We start from the raw sequence: 21,221 nt of genomic DNA, 5'->3' as shown, positions 1-21,221 counted from the left end.
GGTGCCCAGATCTTTTTTAATTTCATTCTCAATGTTCTCACTTATTTATTTTTGTATCAACTGAAATTATTCTCCATCTTTGCGTTTACCTCTTTGAAATATATGTTTACAGTCCTGACCCTCCATTAGGCATTGCCTAACAGAATGATGAAGTACATGTTCTCATTTAATCTTGCCCTGTAAATCAGGCCCTTCAGCCTTTGAATTATTTTCTTAATCTTCTGAGCACTCAGTTGAAAAAGCTTCATTTCTGTAGTAGTTCACTCCAGGTGCTTTGGAAAATACAAACATCAGGCATAGTGCCTAATCTAGAGGGACTTACATTATCCATAATACTTTAAATATATATGATACCATACAATTAAGATTTCCTTATTTACTTATCTGATACTATCATCAACCCAGTAAGACAAGTAGACCGAGAATTTTATCAATACCAAAGCACACAGCTACTAAGCTACTAAAACCATGTATTTTGACTCAAAGTTTAGCCAATCCTTTCTTCTTAAGTATAGGATCTTAAATCTATCTCCTCCCCATACACACTTTTTTTTTTTGTAATTGCCTTCCAGTTGGTAGATGCGTTCAACATAATAGTAAAGGAATATTTCCTCTTTGGCACATTTCCAAGTGCAAGGCTTAGATATTTTTTCATAATACTGCTCCATGTCTCAATAGGGTTAGCACATCCATGAACATATGTGCATCCAAGACTAGAAATTGTCTTCCTCAGGTAGAAACAAATTGCCATATATGTTAATATATGAATTCTACCTTACCTCATAGTCTTCTAATATTTCTATTTTCACTTTTCTGTTTCTTATATCAGCTTGTGTAACCTGAGACGACTCCTCTAAGGATTTTATTATGACAGTCTTTGAGTCTCTTTCTGTCTCTCTCTTTTTTCTCTCTCTTACTACACACACACACACACACACACACACACACACACACACACACACATATATATATATATATATTTTTTTTGAGATGGAGACTTGCTCTGTCGCCCAGGCTGGAGTGCAGTGGCGCGATCTTGGCTCACTGCAACCTCTGCCTCCCGGGTTCAAGCGATTCTCCTGCCTCAGCCTCCCGAGTAGCTGGGACTACAGGCTCCTGACACCATGCCCGGCTAATTTTTGTATTTTTAGTAGAGACGGGGTTTCATCATGTTGTCTAGGAAGGTCTTGAACTCTTGACCTAGTGATCTGCCTACCTCAGCCTCCCAAAGTGCTGGGATTACAGGCGTGAGCCACCATGCCTGGCTTTGAGTCTATATTTTTAAAATATGGCTCTGAAATGTAAACATAGGATAGTTAAAAATTAGTATTCTTATGATCAACAATATAGATTCAATGACTTTATGCTAGGATTAGGTTACTGGAGTCCTAAACTATCATGATAAGAAATGGATAAATCCTAAGCCTCTTGATGTTTCCTACTTTGTCTGTAACTAGTTTTACCTTTAACTAGTCGGGAAAAACTTTCCTTCAACCTTAGAGAGCACTTTAATCCTAAATACATTTACCTTGACCACACTTATTTCAACTGTTTATTCATCTATATACCCATTGATTAGATATTGTGATTCCTTTTTTATGGGATTGAAGTCTGTGTTAGGTGCTAGGTGTATGGAAATTAATAAAACACAAGAAGATGAGGACAAAAAAACCTTGAGGCCACATTGAATATTAGGTCAGGATTGGAAAGGATCTCTCTTTTTAGCAGCCCGAAGTGACCAATCCTCAGAAAGTAGAGCCAAAGAAGGTGTGTCTAGGTAGTTCGCTTTAGGAAGAAACTCTGGGGAACAGGAGTGGAAAAAGGACAAAAATGGAAAAGGAAAAAAGAAAACAAATACAAGGGTACATTGTCAAGCTTGCCACTGCTCTGGCAACAGGGGCAAAATTCTACTTGATTCTTTGATGCAGTCAAGTCTAACTTAATTCAGAATTTTCTGCTCAAGGAATGGTTCTAGGTCCCATGCCACGATAATCAGAGTTGCCACATGAAGTATTAAATCCCTCATCCTCCCATATTTGTGTATGAGTGATTGCCAGGGTGTTCTTTCAAATCTCTGGTTGTGGTCTTCAAGAACTCCTGTAGAAGAAATGTATACACTGAGCAGCTGAGCAATGTGGTTAGGTTACTCCTGAACCCAGCTGCCTGCTGGGCAATGAATAGGGTACAGGAGGATTGAGAGAATGTGAGGCGTAACACAGGAGGTAAAGGATATGGTGTCAAATAATAGGGAAGCTCAAAGTAGAGAAACTTAGCTGGATCAGCTTAGTGGGGACCTTATGGAGGAAACTCAAGTATTAAATGGGCAGTTGAACTATATGGCTTACATGATCCCTTAAACACTTGAGTTTATAAATATCAATACATATCACTATCTAATCCTAAACTCCAAACTCATACTGTTTCATAATGCCAGGTTGTTTCTTTTTCACTGTTACAGATAGCTCCTGCCTCTTCAGTGTCCGCTTTCATCCTGTGACTTTTCCATGACCAGCATTCTCAATTAAGCCCTTTAGAAGCATTTTGCAGATCAGCATTATAGAAGGTGCCCAGATCTAAGACAGTTTTTTACTGTTAATTGAAATTTGACCATGAATAAAATATGTAACCTCCCTGAGCCCTGGGTTCCATATATGAAAATGCACGCTTATATTGCAATGTTTTAAATGGGTAAAACAGCCTAACATGCAGTAGACACTCTAAATAGCAGTTTTATTATCTCTTTACCTGAGGTTGTCAATTCCAAGGACAAGTTTTGGCAGCATTCCTGCAACACAAAAATGTTATCACTAGGAGTCACTGGCATGTCATAGATCTGGGTTTCCTCCAAGGTAAGCAGAGAGTTGTGGAACTGAAGGGGATGTGTAGATTCCATAGTTGTCTCTACCACCCTCTTACTACCTTATCTCTTCTCTGCCATCATTAAGATGAAAATATGATTGGGCCAAAGCCTAATCTTTATCATTTACTAATGATCTTCATTAATATGCTGTTATTTCTGCCTTTTCTGATCGTTTTCATTTAAAAAATATGTTGGTGGTAGCAAGGCAATCTGGACCAACCGTGTAATTGACATTTTGAGTCATTGGGTAAAATATTTTACCAGTGTGCTGTGCTAGGCTCTAAGTCTGTGTTGAGGCCATGCTAAAATATCTGGCCAAAACAGTAAACTAGGTGAACAATGTAGATAAATGACATCATGGGGACAACATTTCCAGATAATCTACTGAATCACTGAGTGACATGATTGATGTTTTGGTTTTCTATAGACACGGAGTCTTGTTTTGTATCTTCACTGTTATAATAACAGAGGAGAAATCCATTTCTTTTTTGGAAGACTGTTATTACTTCAGTGGAAAAAAAATCAATCATTCACAGTCAGAAAACCTGGAGTCTTCACCTACAAAATTCTAACCACAGTCCAATCACTACAACTCTCTAAGACTCAGTTTTCTCGTTTGTTTTAACAAGATAGGAATAATACATTTTTTTACTAAATTGCTACCTCCTAGCATTGGTGTAGGGATCAAGTGGAGTAAAGTAATAAAAAGTATTGTGTAAACAGGCAAATTTCTTTAACAAGTCATTTTGTTTTCTCGTACATAATTGTTTTGTCTTTATTCTTTATTGGACTTTTGAGGATTTGGATGGTGTCCTATTTATCTTTGAAATCCAGTTGCCTAAGTATAATGGTTGTCACATAGAATATACTTATTTTCAATTAAAAACATGCTTCTAAGTGAATGAGTTTGCTTTCTTAATTTTATATACATTTTAAGTTTTCAATGACCCACAGGAGCATGGGAAGTGCCCTGAGTTGTACTTCTTTCACACCCATGGAAAAAAGAGCCCATTAAGGATAAATGCATCATCTATGATCATAATTGAAAGTGGTACAGCAACTACTGCAGCCTGGATTCTCCACCTGTGCCTACTTTTTATGCGTAACATTTAACTTTTCTTATTCACAAAAATGGCATAGTTGGATATCTTTATTGCATACTTTTTGAAAGAATTTTTGATGTTAATTAAGAATTTCTCTCAGATCACAATACATACCATCAGAACTGCATATTTTTATTATGCCCTAAATATTTCCTCCTCACCCCTAGACACCGATAGGAATATGTGCTTTTTCCCGGTACTTCAAATGCAATATGCTGTGTTAAAATTAAACTAAAAATAAATTTTGGCTTTTTTGTGCTGATTTTGTCTCTTAGATCCAACCTGTTTATGTCTCTTCCTTTTATCATACACTTGGCAGTCATGACTGTTCTGGTACCTTAAGCTTGCCCACAAAAGCAAATCTCTTTTCTACTGCTACAGGGAGCCTGCTCCTTTGCCTGGTCAGTTCTCATCATGTGGCCTAGAAACCTCACTATTGTATTTTGTTTCTTTTTAATCATCACCAATTTTACCAAATGAATGTTGTTAGTAGGCCAAATGTGGCCACTCATGCCTGTAATGCCAGCACTTTGGGAGGCCAAGGTGGGTAGATCACCTGAGGAGTTCGACACTAGTCTGGCCAACATGATGAAACCCCATCTCTACTAAAAATACAAAAAATTAGCTGAGCAGGTGGTGGGCACCTGTAATCCTAGCTACTCGGGAGGCTGCAATTGAAACTGGGAGGTGGAGGTTGCAGTGAGCTGAGACCATGATATTGCACTCCAGCCTGGGCGATGAGTGAAACTCCATCTCATTAAAAAAAAGAAAGAAAGAAAGAAAGAAAGTTGTTAGTATAGTTTTACTATTTGCTGATATCTTTACTCCAATCTGTGATTTCTTGAAACATAGGTACCATTTTGTTTGTTTTGTTTTTGTTTATATTTCATTTTCCTCTCTTTGTCATACCATCTTCCTGAGAACAGTTTTGCAATAGGAGATATTTGATTCATCAAACTGCTAATGTCTCTTAAACAGGTCATTTTTTCTTCCTTCTTGCTCTCATTTTGGCATTCATTTTGCAACTGTCAGTCTTCTCAGTGGTCTCTTTATCTAGGATACTCTCTTCTTCAACCTTGTTGGCAAGTGACTGTCAGTTTAACATTTTCTGAGCCATGCCTAAGACCTTGGAGGAGCAATTTCAAATTTCTCAGAATGATAGACTTCATCACTCTTGGAGAATAATACTTTAATGTAACTCCTTCCCTTTCCTCACTCCAATAATTCAGTTAGTTTCATTAGAAAAGAGTTAACTATACTCCTGAGCCTGCCACAGATACCTAAGCAAAAAACCTCTCCTAGGTCCTTCTATAGAAATAGGCTTCCAGGTAGTACGTACTGCAGCTCTATCAATACCATCACTGAGAATAGGATTACATTTATTAAATGAGCTTGATACTCTGTAGGTCATCTCTACTCCCTAACATCAGAGCTGCCATTTATGTGGTTTTAGGAGTGGATGCTGCTCATTGAGATAAACAGCAGCAAAATGTGATGAGAATATATATATATATATATATATATATATATATATATATATATATAGTTGTTGTTGTTGTTCTTTTTACAGTTCAGTTTGTGGTCATTTGGGGATCAGCACAAATGCTCCACCAACATTAATTCCTGCCTAATGCGACAAACATTAGTTCACTGGAGTTATAAATATGAGATTTACTTTATATTTACTCCATGATTTCTTCTTAGGGTCTACCTTTAGATATACAGTTTCCAAGAAAAACAGACCATTGCTTATTTGTAGAATGTGGGGAATGCCATTTCAGCTCTCTACAGTTTACCAGCAGTGCACAACCACAAACATTTATTGAGTATCTACTATGTGTAAGTGACAGGGTTAGATACTTTAACACGCAGTATTTTATTATTCCAAACCATATATTCGTTTCCATATAAAACTGGATCAAAATTATGTTCTCTAATCTACTTTATATTTTTTTAAACAAAGCATTTCTTTGTCTCCTCTGTCTCTTTCTGTTTGTATAGTGTATATTAAATGTTGTAATGTTTATTAAGTCTGGCAAATAAGCCAGAGCTAATAATTACTGAAAATCTGCAAGCTGAATGCTTAAGAACACTTAGAGCTTGCAGGCCCTTGAGGATTACAAATTCGCTTTCAGGTATATGGGCACAGCACTATAGCAACAGATCAAAGCACCTGTTTTGGGCAAGAACTGGGTGATACATTGTCAAGAGTATGGTAGGCTTGTATTTGGAAGGTACGGATTTAAGATTCAGCATTAATATTTATCAGAACAGTGAACTCAAACAAGTTCTTAATCTTGATGAGTCTCAGTTTCCACTCTTTAAGATGGGTGCAGTATTGTGCCAAGGAAATATAATGTATTTGAAAGTATGTGGTGACATGGATTGCTTATCTCTTCTTGAGTTTCTACAGGGACCATAAATCCATGTCTCCCTGTGTCTCTGTCCCTTATCCCCAGAAGTAGGTAAATGGAGCAGGTTTATTCAATTAAGCTGTCCCCATTTTTTCCACCCTCAGTGATGTGTCTAGGGAGAGAAACTCACTGGGGCATTTATTCTAGAACTACCTGTCAAAATGTTCTATTTCTGCACTGTCTAATATAGCAGCTACTAGCCACATGTGTCCATTAGGCAATTATGTGACCAGTGCAACCAGATGTGGTGACTCATCTGTAATCCCAGCACTTTGGGAGGCCAAGGTGGGAGGATCACCTGAGGTCAGGAGTTCGAGACCAGCCTGGCCAACATGGTGAAACCCTGTCTCTACTAAAAATGCAAAAATTAGCTGGGGGTGGTGGCAGGCGCCTGTAATCCCAGCTTCCCAGCTACTCGGGAGGCTGAGGCAGGAGAATCGCTTGAACCTGGGAGCTGGAGGTTGCAGTGAGCCAAGATCATGCCACTGAACTCCAGCCTCAGTGACAGAGCGAGATAAAAAAAAAAAAAGGGAAAAAAAGTGACCAGTGCAACTGTGAAATTGAATCTTAAATTTAAATTTAAATAGCCACTTTGTACTAGCAAGTACCGTATTAGACAATGCAAGTCTAAATTTTCCATTAACTATTTTGCATACTTTGTTACTTGTTCTTTGTTGGATTCTTAGAAATATTTTTTAAAGCTTGCTTTCTCTATCTCTTGTTTGGATAGCACTTAAAATAGCTGCTATTTGAGGATTTTAAAGAATTGAACTGTGAAAACATCTTTGGTACTATTTTTTAACCTTCTTGATATATTGTGTAATCATCGATAAAAATATTAATATTTTATTTTCACTTCAAATCCTTTATTATTTCTGAGTAAATATTTTGTCATTGATATTTCTTGAGAAATCATCTATTTTACATAGATTCTTAAATTTATCTGTATAACTTTGAAGAGTACTTCCTGATACTTCTATATTATTGTGTTTGTGATAATTGCTGCATTCTCAATTATCATTTTATCAACTGTGTTTCATTGTTACTTTATCTAGAGACCTATTTTATTGCTTTGTTTTAAGAATCAATTGTGTTTTAAAATATTTTTCCTGTAATTATCTTTACAAAGAAATCTTTTGTTTTTACATTTATGAATTTCTTCCTCTTGATTTTTTAAAATTTATTTTGCATTTTAAACAGATTAATTTTAGCATTTTACAAACTTTATATCTTTTTCAGTAACATAAATGTTTGAGATAAATAATTGTCCTTTTAGATTGACTTTAGATATACTCCGTGAGTTTGGATATATATCATATATTTTAAAAAGTAAATTGTAAAATTTCAACTTTTCTTTCACTGAAGTGTTTTTCAAAATAGTTTTTTAAATTATGTAATATTGGTTTAGTTAATTTGTTACTACGTTTTACTATTAATTTTCAAAAAGATTATATCATGCAAAAATTTTGGAATATATTGTATTTTTGTGGCTTACTAGATATTTTTGAATCATTTTAGGTATGCTTTAAAAGACTGTATGTTTATCCATAGACTTATTACAAAGCCTCTGTTGTCTTTCCTATTTCAATATTTTTCTCAAAAAGCATTGGTTGAAGGAATTATTGCACTTTTAGTTCTCCTTTAATTTCATTCAGTTTTGGATCTCTCTCTCTTACATATTTCTGTTTTTTATTTTTATAGAAAAATTATATTGACTATATAGAAAATGTATATTGCTTTCCTAGTTCCTGAGGTGCATCCTAGAATTTTATTTGAAATCTTTCTCTTTTTTTTGATGTAGGCATTTATTATTAAAATTTCCTCATAGTACTGATTTATCTGTATCCCATAGGTTTGGGTATGTTTAGGCTTTTGTTTCAAGAAATTTAAAAAATTTCTTTCTTAATTTCTTTCTTGACCCACTGGCCATTCAGGAGCATGTTGTTTAATATCAGTGTGTTTGTACAGTTTCTAAAGTTTCTCTTATTATTGATTTTATATTTTATCCATTGTAGTCTAAAAATGTACCTGACACTATTTTAAATTTTAAAAATTTGTTGAGATTTGGCTTGACATGGTGGCTCATGCCTGTAATCCCAGAACTTTGGGAGGCTGTGGTAGGTGGATCGCTTGAGGCCAGGAGATTGAGACCAGCTTGGCCAACATGGTGAAATCCCGACTCTACTAAAAATACAAAACTTAGCCAGGCACGGTGGTGCATGCCAGTAGTCTCAGTTACTCAGGAGACTGAAGCATAAAAATCACTTGAACCTGGGAGATGGAGGCTGCAGTGAGCTGAGATCACACCACTGCACTTTAGCCTGGGTGATAGAGTGAGACTCTGTCTCAAAAAAAAAAAAAAAAAAAAAAAAAAAAAAAGCTGTTGAGATTTGTTTTGTCTCCTAACATATGGTCTCTTTAGAGAATGTTCCCTGCACTGAATATACAAGAAGAATGTGTATTGTATATCTGTTGAATAAAATGTTCTGTAAATATCCATTAGGTTCATGTGGTCTAATGTGCAATTTATTTGAATTTCTGTTTTTCTTTTTTTTTGAGGCAGAGTCTTACTCTGTGACCCAGTCTGGAGTGCAGTGGCACAATCTCAGTTCATTGCAACCTCCACCTCCTAGGCCCAAGTGATGCTCCCTTCTCAGCCTCTCAAGTAGCTGGAACTACAGGCACATGCCACCAGACGTGGCCAATTTTTGCTTTTTTTTTTTTTTTTTGGTAGAGAAGGGTTTTTGCCATCTTGCCCAGCATGGTCGTGAACTCCTGGGCTCAAGTGATCCACCTGCCTTGGTCTCCCAAAGTGCTGGGTTTACAGATGGGAACCACTGCGCCTGTCCCTAATGTGCAATTTAAACTCAACATTTCTTTGTTAATTTTCTGTCTAAATTATCTGTTTAATGCTAAGCACTGGATGCTGAAGTCCTCCACTATTATTGTGTTGGGGTCTATCTCTAATAATGTTTGTATTATATGTCTAGGTCCTCTGGTATTGGGTGCATATATGTTTATAATTGTTATATCTTCTTGCTGAATTAATTTCTTTTATCATTATATAATGAACTTTGTCTCTTTTTACTGTTATGTCTTAAAGCCTGTATTATCTGATATAACTATAGCTACTTCTGTTCTCTTTTGGTTTCCATTTGCATGAGTATGTTTTTCCATATTTCACTTTATATGTATTTATAGGCAGGATAAATTTCTTGTGAGCAGCATATAGTTGGCTCATTTTTTAAATCCATTTGGCCATTCTATATCAAGTGGAAAGTTTAATCCACTTACATTTAAGTTCATTATTAATAAGTGAGGGCTTATTTATGTTGTTTTATTAACTGATTTCTTGTTGTTTTGTATATTCTTTGTTCTTTCCTTTGTTTAATATTGTTTATCATTGTGATTTGGTGGTTTTCTGCAGTGGTAGTATTTAAGTCTTTTCTGTTTGTATGTTTGTTCTACAAGTAGGTTTTATATTTTCATGTGTTTTCATGATGGTAGATATCATTCTTTTGCTTCTGGGTATAGGACTCCCTTAAGCACTTCTTGTAGGACCATTCTACTTAGTGCTGATGACTTCCATCAGCTTTTGCTTGTTTCAGGAAGACTTTATTTTCCTTTCATTTATGAAGATTGACTTTGTTGGGTATAGTATCTTGTGCTGCCAGGTTTTTGCTTTCAGCACTTTGAATATATCATCATATTCTCCCTTGGCCTGTAAGGTTGCTGCTGAGAAATCTACTGTTATTCTGATGGTGGTTCCTTTATAAGGGACTAGACTTTTTTATCCTGTTGTTTTTAGAATTATCTCTTTGTTTTCTGGCAGTTTGAATGTAATATGCATTAAAGATGACTTTTTGAACTGTGTCTATTTTGGGATCTTTGAGCTTCCTCAATCTTGGTAGTCAAATCTCTTGCTACACTTGGGAAGTTTTCATTTATTATTTAATTAAATAGGTTTGCTTAGACTTTTGTTTTCTCCTTGTCCTCTGGAGCACTGAAACTCAAATATTTGATTGCTTTATGATGTCCTATATATCACATAAGCTTTGCTCATGCTTTCTTATTTCTTCAATTCTTATTTTAAGTTCAGCGGTACATATGCCAGATATCAAGGTTTGTTACATATGTAAACATGTGCCATAGTGGTTTGCTGCAAATATCATTCCATCACCTAGGTTTTAAGCCCAGCTTCCATTAGCTATTCTTCCTGATGCTCTCTCTCCCCTCACACCCCCCCGATAGGCCTCACTGTGTGTTGTTCCCTGCCATGTGTCTATGTGTTTTCATCAATCAGCCCCCACTTTTAAGTGAGAACATGTGGTGTTTGATTTTCTGTTCCTGAATTAGTTTGCTGAAGATAATGACTTCCAACTCCATCCATGTCCCTGAAAATAACATAATCTCATTTCTTTTTGTGTCTGCATAGTATTCCATGGTATATATGTACCACATTTTCTTTATCCAATCTATCATTGATAGGCATTTAGGTGGTTTCCATGTGTTTGCCATTGTGAATAATGCTGCAATGAACATATGTGCGCATGTAACTTTATAATGGAGTAATTTATATTCCTATGGGTATAAACCCATTAATGGGATTGCTGGGTCAAATGGTATTGTTGCCTATAGGTCTTTGAGGAATCACCACACTATCTCACAATGGCTGAACTAATTTACACTCCCACCAGCAGTGTAAAAGTGGTTATTTTTCTCCACAACCTCACCAGCACCTGTTGTTTTTTGACTTTTTACTAATAGCCATTCTGACTGGTGTGAGATGGTATACCATTGTGGTTTTGATTTGCATTTCTCTAATGATAAGTGATATTGAGCTTTTTTCATGTTTGTTGGCTGCATGTATGTCTTCTTTTGAGAATTGTTTATTCATGTCCTTTGCCCAATTTTTAGTGGGGTTGTTTGTATTTTTTTTGTAAATTTGTTTAAGTTCCTTGTAGTCTCTGGATATTAGACCTTTGTCAGATGGATAGACTGCAAAAATTTTCTTCCATTCTGTAGGCTGTCTGTTCACTTTGATGATAGTTTCCTTTGCTGTGCAGAAGCTCTTTAGTTTAATTAGATCGTATTTGTCAATTTTTGCTTTTGTTGCAATTACTTTTGGCATTTTCATCATAAAATCTTTGCCTGTGCCTATGTCCGGAATGGTATTGCCTAGATTTTTTTTTCTAGGGTTTTTATTATTTTGGGTTTTACATTTAAGTCTCTAATTCATCTTGAGTTAACTTTTATATAAGGTGTAAGGAAGGGGTCCAGTTTCAATTTTCTGCATATGGCTAGCCAGTTCTCCCAGCACCATTTATTAAATAGAATCTTTTCCCCATTGCTTGTTTTTGTCAAGTTTGTCGAAGATAAGATAGTTTTAGGTGGGTGGTCTTATTTCTGAGTTCTCTATTTGTTTCCATCGGTCTCTGTGTCTCTTCTTGTACCAGTACCATGCTGTTTTGGTTACTTTAGCATTGTATTATAGTTTGAAGTTGGATAGCATGATGCTTCCAGCTTTGTTCTTTTTGTTTAGGATTGTCTTGGCTATTTGGGCTCTTTTATGTTTTCGTATTAATTTTAAAATAGTTGTTTTCTAATTCTGTGAAGAATGTAAATGGTCGTTTAATGGGAATGGCATTAAATCTATACTTAACTTTAGGCAGTATGGCCATTTTCACCATATTGATTCTTCCTATACATGAGCATGGAATGTTTTTCCATTTGTTTGTGTCCTATCTGACTTCTTTGAGCAGTGGCTCATAGTCCTTTTTGAGGAGGTTATTCACTTCCCTTGTTAGCTGTATTTCTACATATTTTATTCTTTTTGTAGCAATTGTGAATGAGAATTCTATCATGATTTGGCTTTCTGCTTGTCTGTTTTGGTGAATAGAAATGCTAGCAATTTTTGCACATTGACTTTTTATCCTGATTTTCCTGAAGTTGCTTATTAGCTTAAGAAGCCTTTGGGCTGAGACGATGAGGTTTTTCAGATATAGGATCATGCCATCTGCAAACAAGATAATTTGACTTCTTCTTTTCCTATTTGAATACACTTTATTTATTTCTGTTGCCTGATTGCCCTGGCCAAAACTTCCAATGCTATGTTGAATAGGAATGGTGAGAGAGGACATCCTTGTCTTGTGCCAGTTTCCAAGGGGAATGCTTCCAGCTTTTACCTGTTCAGTATGATATTGGCTGTGTGTTTGCCATATATGGCTCTTATAATTATTATTTTATTATTATTTTTTTGAGATGGAATCTCACTCTGTTGCCCAAACTGGAGGGCGGTGGTGTGATCTCAGATCACTGCAACCTCTGCCTCCCAGGTTCAAGTGATTCTCCTGCCTCAGCCTCCTGAGTAATTGGGATCATAGGCATGCTCCACCACGCCTGACTAATTTTTGTATTTTTAGTAGAGATGGGGTTTTACCATGCTGGCCAGACTGGTCTCAAACTCCTGACCTCAGGTGATCCACCCTCCTTGGCCTCCCAAAGTGCTGGGATTACAGGCATGAGCTGCTGTACCTGGCCAATGGCTCTTATTATTTTTAGGTATGTTCCTTCAATAGCTACTTATTGAGAAGTTTTAAAATGGAGCGATGTTGAATTTCATCAAAGGCATTTTCTGCATCTATTGAGAAAATCATGTGGTTTTTGTCTTTAGTTCTGTTTATGTAGCGAATCACATTTACTGATTTGTGTTTGTTGAACCAACCTTACATCCCAAGGATAAAGCCAACTTGACTGAGGTGGATACACTTTTTGATGTGCTGCAGGATTCAGTTTGCGTGTATTTTGTTGAGGATTTTTGCTTCGATATTCTTCAAGGATATTGGCCTGAAGTTTTCTTTTTTTGTTGTATCTCTGCCAGGTTTTGTTGTCAAGGTGATGCTGGCCTCATAGAATGAGTTAGGGAAGAGTCCCTTCTTTCAATTTTTTGGAATAGTTTCAGTAGAAATGGCACCAGCTCTTCTTTGTAGCTCTAGTAAAATTCATCTGTGAATCTGTCTGGTCCAGGCTTTGTTGTTGTTGTTGTTGTTTGGTAGGCTATTTATTACTGCCTCAATTTCAGAACTCATTATTTGTCTATTCAGGAACTCAATTCCTTCCTGTTTCAGTCTTGTGAGGGTATATATATCCAGGAATTTATTGGTTTCTTCTAGATTTTCTCATTTATGTGCAGAAAGGTGTTTATAGTATTTTGCAGTGGTTGCTTGTGTTTCTGTGGGGTCAATGGTGATATCCTCCTTGTCGTTTCTGATTTTGTTATTTAGGTTGTTACTTTGTTTTATTAGGGTAGCTAATGTTCAATTTATTTTATTAATTTTTTTTCAGAAAAACTAGCTCCTGGACTTGATCTTTTGAAGGGTTATTGTGTCTCTATCTTCTTCATATCAGCTCTGATTTTGGTTATTTCTTGTCTTCTGGAGCTTTAGGATTTTTTGCTCTTTGTTCTCTAGTTATTTTAGTTGAGATGCTAGGTTGCTAACTTGAGATTTTTCTAGTTTGTTCATGTGGGCATTTAATGGTCTAAATTTCCCGCTTAACACTGCTTTAGCTGCATCCCAGAGATTCTGGTACGTTGTCTCTCTGTTCTCATTAGTTTTAAATAACTTCTTGATTTCTGCCTTAACTTCATGATTTACCCAAGAGTCATTCAGGAGCAGGTTGTTTAATTTCCATGTAGTTGTGATTTTGAGTGAATTTATCTTGATTTCTAATTTGACTGCACTGTGGTCTGAGAGACTGTTTGTTGTGATTTCACTTCTTTTGCATTTGCTGAGGAATATTTTACTTCTGATTATGTGATCAATTTTAGAGTAAGTGTCATATGGTGATGAGAAGAACGTATATTCTATTGTTCTTTGGTGAAAAGTTCTGTAGATATCTATCAGGTCCACTTGATCCAGAGCTGAGTTCATGTCCTGAGTGTCTTTGTTAATTTTCTGTCTTGATTATCTGTCTAATATTCATAGTGGGGTTTTGAAATCTTCCACTCTTATCATGTGGTAGTCTACGTCTCTTTGTATGTCTTTAAGAACTTGCTTTATAAATCTGAGTGCTGCTGTATTAGATGCATATATATTTAGAATAGTTAGCTCTTTTTGTTGAATTGAACCCTTTCCCATTATGTAATGTCCTTCTTTGTCTTTTTTGATCTTTGTTGGTTTGAAATCTGTTTGACAGAAACTAGGATTGCAACGCCTGCTTTTTTCTGTTTTCCATTTGCTTGGTAAATTTTCCTCTATCCCTTTATTTTGAGTCTATGTGCATCTTTGCACACGTCTCTTGAATACAGCATATGCATGGGGCTAGGCTCTTTATTCAGCTTGACTGTGTCTTTTAATTGGGGCATTTAGCCCATTTACATGTAATGTTATTGATATGTGTGAATTTGATCCTGTTATTATGATGGTAGCTGGTTATTTTGCAGAGTTGTTTATGTGGTTGCTTCATAGTGTCACTACTATGTGTAGTTTAGTGTGTTTCTATAGTGGCTGGTAACAGTTTTTTCTTTTTCATATTTAGTGCTTTCTTCAGGAACTCTTGCAAGCAGGCCTGGTGGTGATGAATTCCCTCAGCATCTGCTTGTCTGTAAAGGATTTCATTTCTCCTTTGTTTATAAAGCTTAATTTGGCCAGATATGAAATTCTGGGTTGGATATTCCTTTCTTTAAGAATGTTAAAAATTGGCCCCAAATCTCTTCTGGCTTTTAGGGCTTCCACTGAAAGATCCACTGTTAGTCTGTTGGGCTTCTTTTTGTAGTTGGCCTGGACTTTCTCTGTGGCTGCCGTTAACATTTTTTTCTTTCATTTTGACCTTGGAGAATCTTATAATTATGTGTCTTGGGGTTGATCTTTTCGTGGTGTATCTTACTGGAGTTCTCTGCATTTCCTGAATTTGTATGTTGCCCTGTCTTGCTATATTGGGGAAGTCCTCCTGATAATATCCTGAAGTATGTTTTCCAACTTCGTTCTCTTATCCCTGTCTCTTTCAGGTACCCCAATCAGTCATAGGTTTGGTGTCTTTACATAATGCCATATTTTTCTGAGATTTTGTTCATTCCTTTCATTCTTTTTTCTCCATTATTATCTGCTTATCTTATTTCAGAAAAATTATCTTCAAGTTCTGAGATTCTTCCCTCCACTTGGTCTATTCTGCTATTGATACTTGAGATTTCATTGTGAAGATCTTGTGTTTTCTTGTTCAGCCCCATCAGGCTGGTTATGTTCCTCTCCAAACTGGCTATTCTGGCCATTAGCTCCTATATTGTTTTATCATAATTCTTAGCTTGTTTGCATTGGGTTACAACATGGTCCTTTAGCTCAGCAAAATTCGCTATTACCCACCTTCTGAAGCGTACTCTGTCAATTCAACTTTCTCACTTTCAGCTCAGTTTTGTGCCCTTGCCAGAGAGGTTTCGTGGTCATTTCAAGAAGAAGAGCCACTCTGGCTTTTTGAGTTTTCAGCATTTTTGTATTGATTATTTCTCATCTTTATGGGCCTATCTATCTTCAATCTTTGAGGTTGCTGACTTTCGAATGGGATTTTGTGGGGTTGTTTTGTTGTTGTTGTTTTCTGTTTGTTTGTTTTTCTTTTAACAGTCAGGCCACTCTTACATAGGGCTGCTGCAGTTTGCCTAGGGCCCCCTCCAGACCCTAGTTGCCTCGGTTTTTTTCCATACCTGGAGGTATCACTAGTGAAGCCTGTGAAACAGCAAAGATGGCAGCCTGCTCTTTCCTCTGGAAGCTCTGTTCCAGGGCGGGCACTGACCTGTTGCTGGTCTAAATGCATTTATAGGATGTGGCTGGAGACCCCTGCTGGGAGGTCTCACTTAGGAGAAATGGGATCAGGGACCCGCCCAAAGAAGCAGTCTGGCTTCCCTTTGGTAGAGCAGGTGCACTCCACTGAGGTGAAACTCTTAATCGTCTGTACCATTTGTATTCTCCAAAGCCCGCAAGCTGAAATGAGTGAGTCTACCAAACCACACAGATGGCGGCCACCCCTCCCCCTGGGAACTTGGTCGTGACTCAGGCCAACTCCATCTGCTGCCACTGGCTGGCTGGAAATCCAAGCCAGTGAGTCTCAACCCATGAGGTGCTGTGGAAGTGGGGCCTGCAGAACAATGCCACTTGGCTCCCTGGACTCAGCCTCCTTCCTAGGGTCATGCACAGATGAATCTCTCATGTTGTAGTGGAGTCTGGGGCCAGAGTATGCAAAACTCCTGGGTTTTTGTGTGTGCCTAACTGTTCACTCTGCCAAGACTCCACACAGCTCCATGTATTGGACCCTAGGCCCTGGTGGTGTTGGCTCACAAGTGGATCTGCTGATATGCAGGTTGCAAAGATCTGTGAGAGAAGCATGGTTTCCAAGAGTGGGTTGCAAAATCACTCACTGCTTCCCTTGGCTCAGGGTAGGATTCTCATGGCTCCATGTTGCTTCTGGGTGGGCAATCACCCAAGCCTGCTTCTCTTTGCTTTCCCTGGGTTGAGCTGTTTTCCTAGTCAGTCCCAATGCAAGAACCTGGATATGGCAGTTGAAAGTGCCGAATTCACTCCCTCCTTTCATTCCGCTCCATGAACACTGCAGACTGCAGCTGCTTCCAATCATCCATCTTGGCCCCTCTCCTCTTTTTTCTTTATTTTTATACGAATGGATAATTTAAAAAGATCTGTCTTCACATTCTGAGATTCTTCTCTTCTTCTTTGATCTAGTCTATTACTGACACTTTTGAGTATATTTTCTACTACATTAAATGAATTCTTCAGTTCCAGGGCTTCTATTTTGTTCATTTTTATGATTTCTATCTCTTTGACAAATTTCTCATTTGTATCCTGAATTGTTTTCCTGAGTTATTTGTACTGTTTTCAGTATTCTCTCATGTCTCATTGGGCTTCTTTTATGAAAATATTTTGAATTTTTCTCTGGGATTTTGTAAATGTCTTTTTGATTGAAATCAGTCGCTGGAGAATTATTTTGTTTTTTTGGATGTGTCATATTTCCTTACTTTTTCATGTTTCTTGTGTCCTTACTTTGATATCTGCACACCGAGTGTAACAGCTGTTTCTTCCAATTTTTTGAATTTGCTTTTATAGGGGATGAATTCTCCTGAAGATATATCTATGGTATTGGTTGAATAGAGCACTGCACTTTAGCTTTGATTCTGGGTTTGCTGTAGTGTAGTCTCAATATGATTTCTTTGGCTGTAAACAGAGTCAGTGGTGTCTCTGACTTTCTTAGTGGCTTAGAGTGCATATTTACTGTTAGTGGCTGTGATGATGTTTTACTGGAGACTAGGATACCAGGTTGGTGGGCCATTTGGCCTCAGTGATGCAACACTGCACCAAGCATCCCTGTTGCTATTTCCCAGGATGGCATGTGCTGACACCAATATTAGTAGGCCCAGGTAGGCCGATTTTGGGCCTCTCGATACCTTGCTCAGGTGCCAAGAATGACAGCAGTGGACTGGGCAGATGGGTGGATTCTCAAGTCCTTAGGCAGTAGGCATTGTCTTGGTGGTGGCAGTAGCAGTGGTAGGACAACCTCTGTGTCCCAAGCAGTGTGTATTGGTGTTGGCAGTGGTTGTGATGGGCTAAGTGGCCCAGTTCCCAGGCCCATAGATGGCACATGTAGCAGGTGTCAGCTGTGGTGGTTGCAGCAGATTGAGGTTGTAGCCTATTCTCAGTATTCTGGGAGGAGTGTTTAGGTGCTAGTGGTTATGGATTTGACTGGGTGATCCCCAGGCCCCAGATGGCATGTTTGGGTACTAGGAGGGAGACTTGGCTTGGAAGACCTGTTGCCAGGCCCCTTGGAAGTGTGTGCAGGTGTTAGCTGTGGTAGACAGAGGTGGGATGATCTCCAGGCTACCAGCAGAAGGTTCAGGTGGGGACAGCAGCAGCTGTGCTGTTTCCCTGCTACTGCATTGTACAGGATTTATTTCTGTGGAAATAGCCATAGACAGGCAGCTGGAGGTATATGCTTCTTTTACACTTTGTGCCTGATAGTGGCAGCCCAGAGTAGCAGTTGCATTTGTCCTCAGAGCATTTACAAACATATGATTGTCCTGCTGGAGGGATGGGGTGGTTTATGCTTTGGCCTGGTGGCAGCAGCAGTCAGCAGCAGCAGTGGCTGTGGATAGGGTAGACTCTCATTAATGCTGCCCCTCTGTTGTGGGGGTTTCATTGCTGCCGGTGGCTCCCACTTTGGCCCTGGTGGCAGCTGCTGGCAGCAAAGGTGGGTGTGGGCAAGGAATGTCTATGGGGATCTGGAGCTGTGGATATGCAGGGGCTGTTTTACCCCAGACCAGGATACAGTCTGGTAGGGGCTGGATGCTCAAAATGGTGCAATGCCATAGCTGCCTGAAACTTGGCAGTCTGTGGGACTCAATGGAAGCTGCTTCTCTGGAGCAATGCCATTCCATGATCTCCCAGAGGCTTCTTATGTTAGTCTCAGGGCTGTCCCATGACTAGGACTGTAGGAGTTTTCAGTGAGAATGTGAACCCCTGGTGGTCATTCACTTACCCTTTCCCAGATTGGGGAGTTATTCCAGGTTTCCAGTCTATCCTAGCCAAGCAGGCTGCCTTGCTTGTCTCTCGTTCCTTACGTTACGTGTTTTCTGTCACTTCTCTGCTGAGTTCCACTATTCTCTCTTAAAAGATCTCTTTGAAGTGTGTTTATCTACTTGCTATTTTGATTCCTTTTTGTGAAAGTGGCAGGTACCAGATGTACCTAGTTAGCCGTCTTGCAGCCCCTCTGTTTTTAGATTAATTTGTTTAATTTCTTTGTATCAATATTTGCCATATTTGTTATATTTCTATATTATTTATGCTTGCTTTCTTTTATCCCTCTTCGAGTTATTTTAAATGTGTAGAGTCTGAATTTTAGTTTATGACTGGTTGCCTTTCTATTTTGTAATAATAGGCTGAAATTTATATTTTGTAGATTATCAACTTTTAATCTCCTGCTATGGAAGGTGAAGGAATTAGCACATTTATATTTCTTTAAATTCTTAATTTTTTTCTGTTCATGTGGTTGTAGTCTGTATTCTCTTACACACACATTTAAAATTTTTTTCATTATGCAGCTTTTCTTTAAATATTTATGTTATATTATGTCTCTTCATTAGAGTCTGACCAATTTTATTCTATTTTTTAATGAGCTTATCACTGTTGATTCAGGCATCTATTCATTCAAGACATATTTATTGTGTACATCCTCTTTTTGGAACACTGGTCGAAAAATTGGGGAACAACAGTTAGGAAGGCAGAAAATACTGCTCTCAGGAGCTTACATTTGAGCAGGGGAGTGACTAGCAATGATTAAATAAATAACAAAAATATCTAACTCTAATGCATTCTATGCAGAATGTAAACATGGGAAAATATTAGTCAATTATGGCTCCTATAAATGATTTCTTAAGGAAGTTTGTTTAGGATGAGACAATATGCTAAGAAAACATAATTGATTAAACAGTGCTTTAGTCAGCCATGCAAAATATGAGAAATGAGCTTCAGACAGGAAAAACTGGTGCAGTATTTTATTGGTTCTATCAATTATTGAATTAGGAATTTTATATTTTTCTCAAAATTGCACATAGGCCTATTTTTTTCTGTTTTTAATTATGTCACTTGTTCCTGTATCGGTGATAACATCAACAGTCAGGAGTCACTGATACTGTGGCTTTGAGATGTAAATATGGTTATTAAAAATAAGGTGACCTTATGTACCAGTTTGCTTGGTTTGCTGAGCTCTCACTTGTCCAAGCATAATTATTACTAGTCCCCTTTTCACTCTCAAACGTGTATTATGGACAATGGATTACTTGATCATTCTCATTATAGTGGACCTTAATATTCAATAAGAACTCAGCTGAAAACACTGACACACCTCCAAGTACTTTAATTCAAATTTGTCCCTCTGTGAAATTTACACCATATAATCAAGATAAGCAGAAAGAAACAAAGTTCCATAGAGATTTCCACTTACTAGAAAAGGGACTGTATTCCTGCTTACACTTTCAGTTGGTGTCTTTGTCCATCGTTTTGCTATAACAAAATGTCCCAGACTAGGTAATTTATAAATAATAGAATTTTGTTTTCTCACAGTTCTGAAGGCTAGAACTTCCATGATCAAGGAGCCAGTAGGTTCAGTGTCTGGTGAGGACCTAGTCTCTGCTTCCAAGATGGTACCTTGTTGTCTCATCGAGGGGAGGATATGAACACTATGTCTTTATGGGGTGAAGGAATGGAAGAGAAAAAAGGAATGAAAGGGTATAAAGGGCCTAGCTAGTTCCTTTCAGCCCTTTCATAAGGTGGCTAATTCCATTCATGAGTGCTCTGACCTCATGACTCAATTATCTCCCAAAGGTCCTATCTTTTAATGCTATCACATTGGGGTTTAAGTTCCAGCACATGAATTTTGGAGGTATACATATATTCAAAGGTAAGCAGTTAGATAGTCAGAAGTCATTACTGAGCACCTTTTATTCTAAGCCTTTCTTTTGACAAATAATGAAAAATTCAGGTGTTATACCAATCTCCCGCTCATCTATGCATGAATGGATCATCAATTTTTGGCCAATGAGATGTAAGATAAGTTCTTCTGGGATTTTTTTCTGGTAATAGAAGGGGAAATCATGTGATGATTTGCTTTCATTGTCCTTGTTTCTGTCCTGTTTCTAGCCTATGGAAGCCATCCTAAAACTATAAAGGACTATAGACAAAGGAAATAAAAACTGATATCCTGAGGATGGTAGAGAACTTAAGCGAAGTGTTCCTTAGAGTTATTCGTTAGCTACTTTTCCAAATGTGTAATTCTCTAATTCCAGACTACATT

This window comes from Pan paniscus, chromosome 2, assembly GCF_029289425.2.
Source record: "Pan paniscus chromosome 2, NHGRI_mPanPan1-v2.0_pri, whole genome shotgun sequence".
Lineage (NCBI taxonomy): Eukaryota > Metazoa > Chordata > Mammalia > Primates > Hominidae > Pan > Pan paniscus.
The sequence above is the reverse complement of the archived record's forward strand: the minus strand, read 5'-3'. Positions refer to the sequence as shown.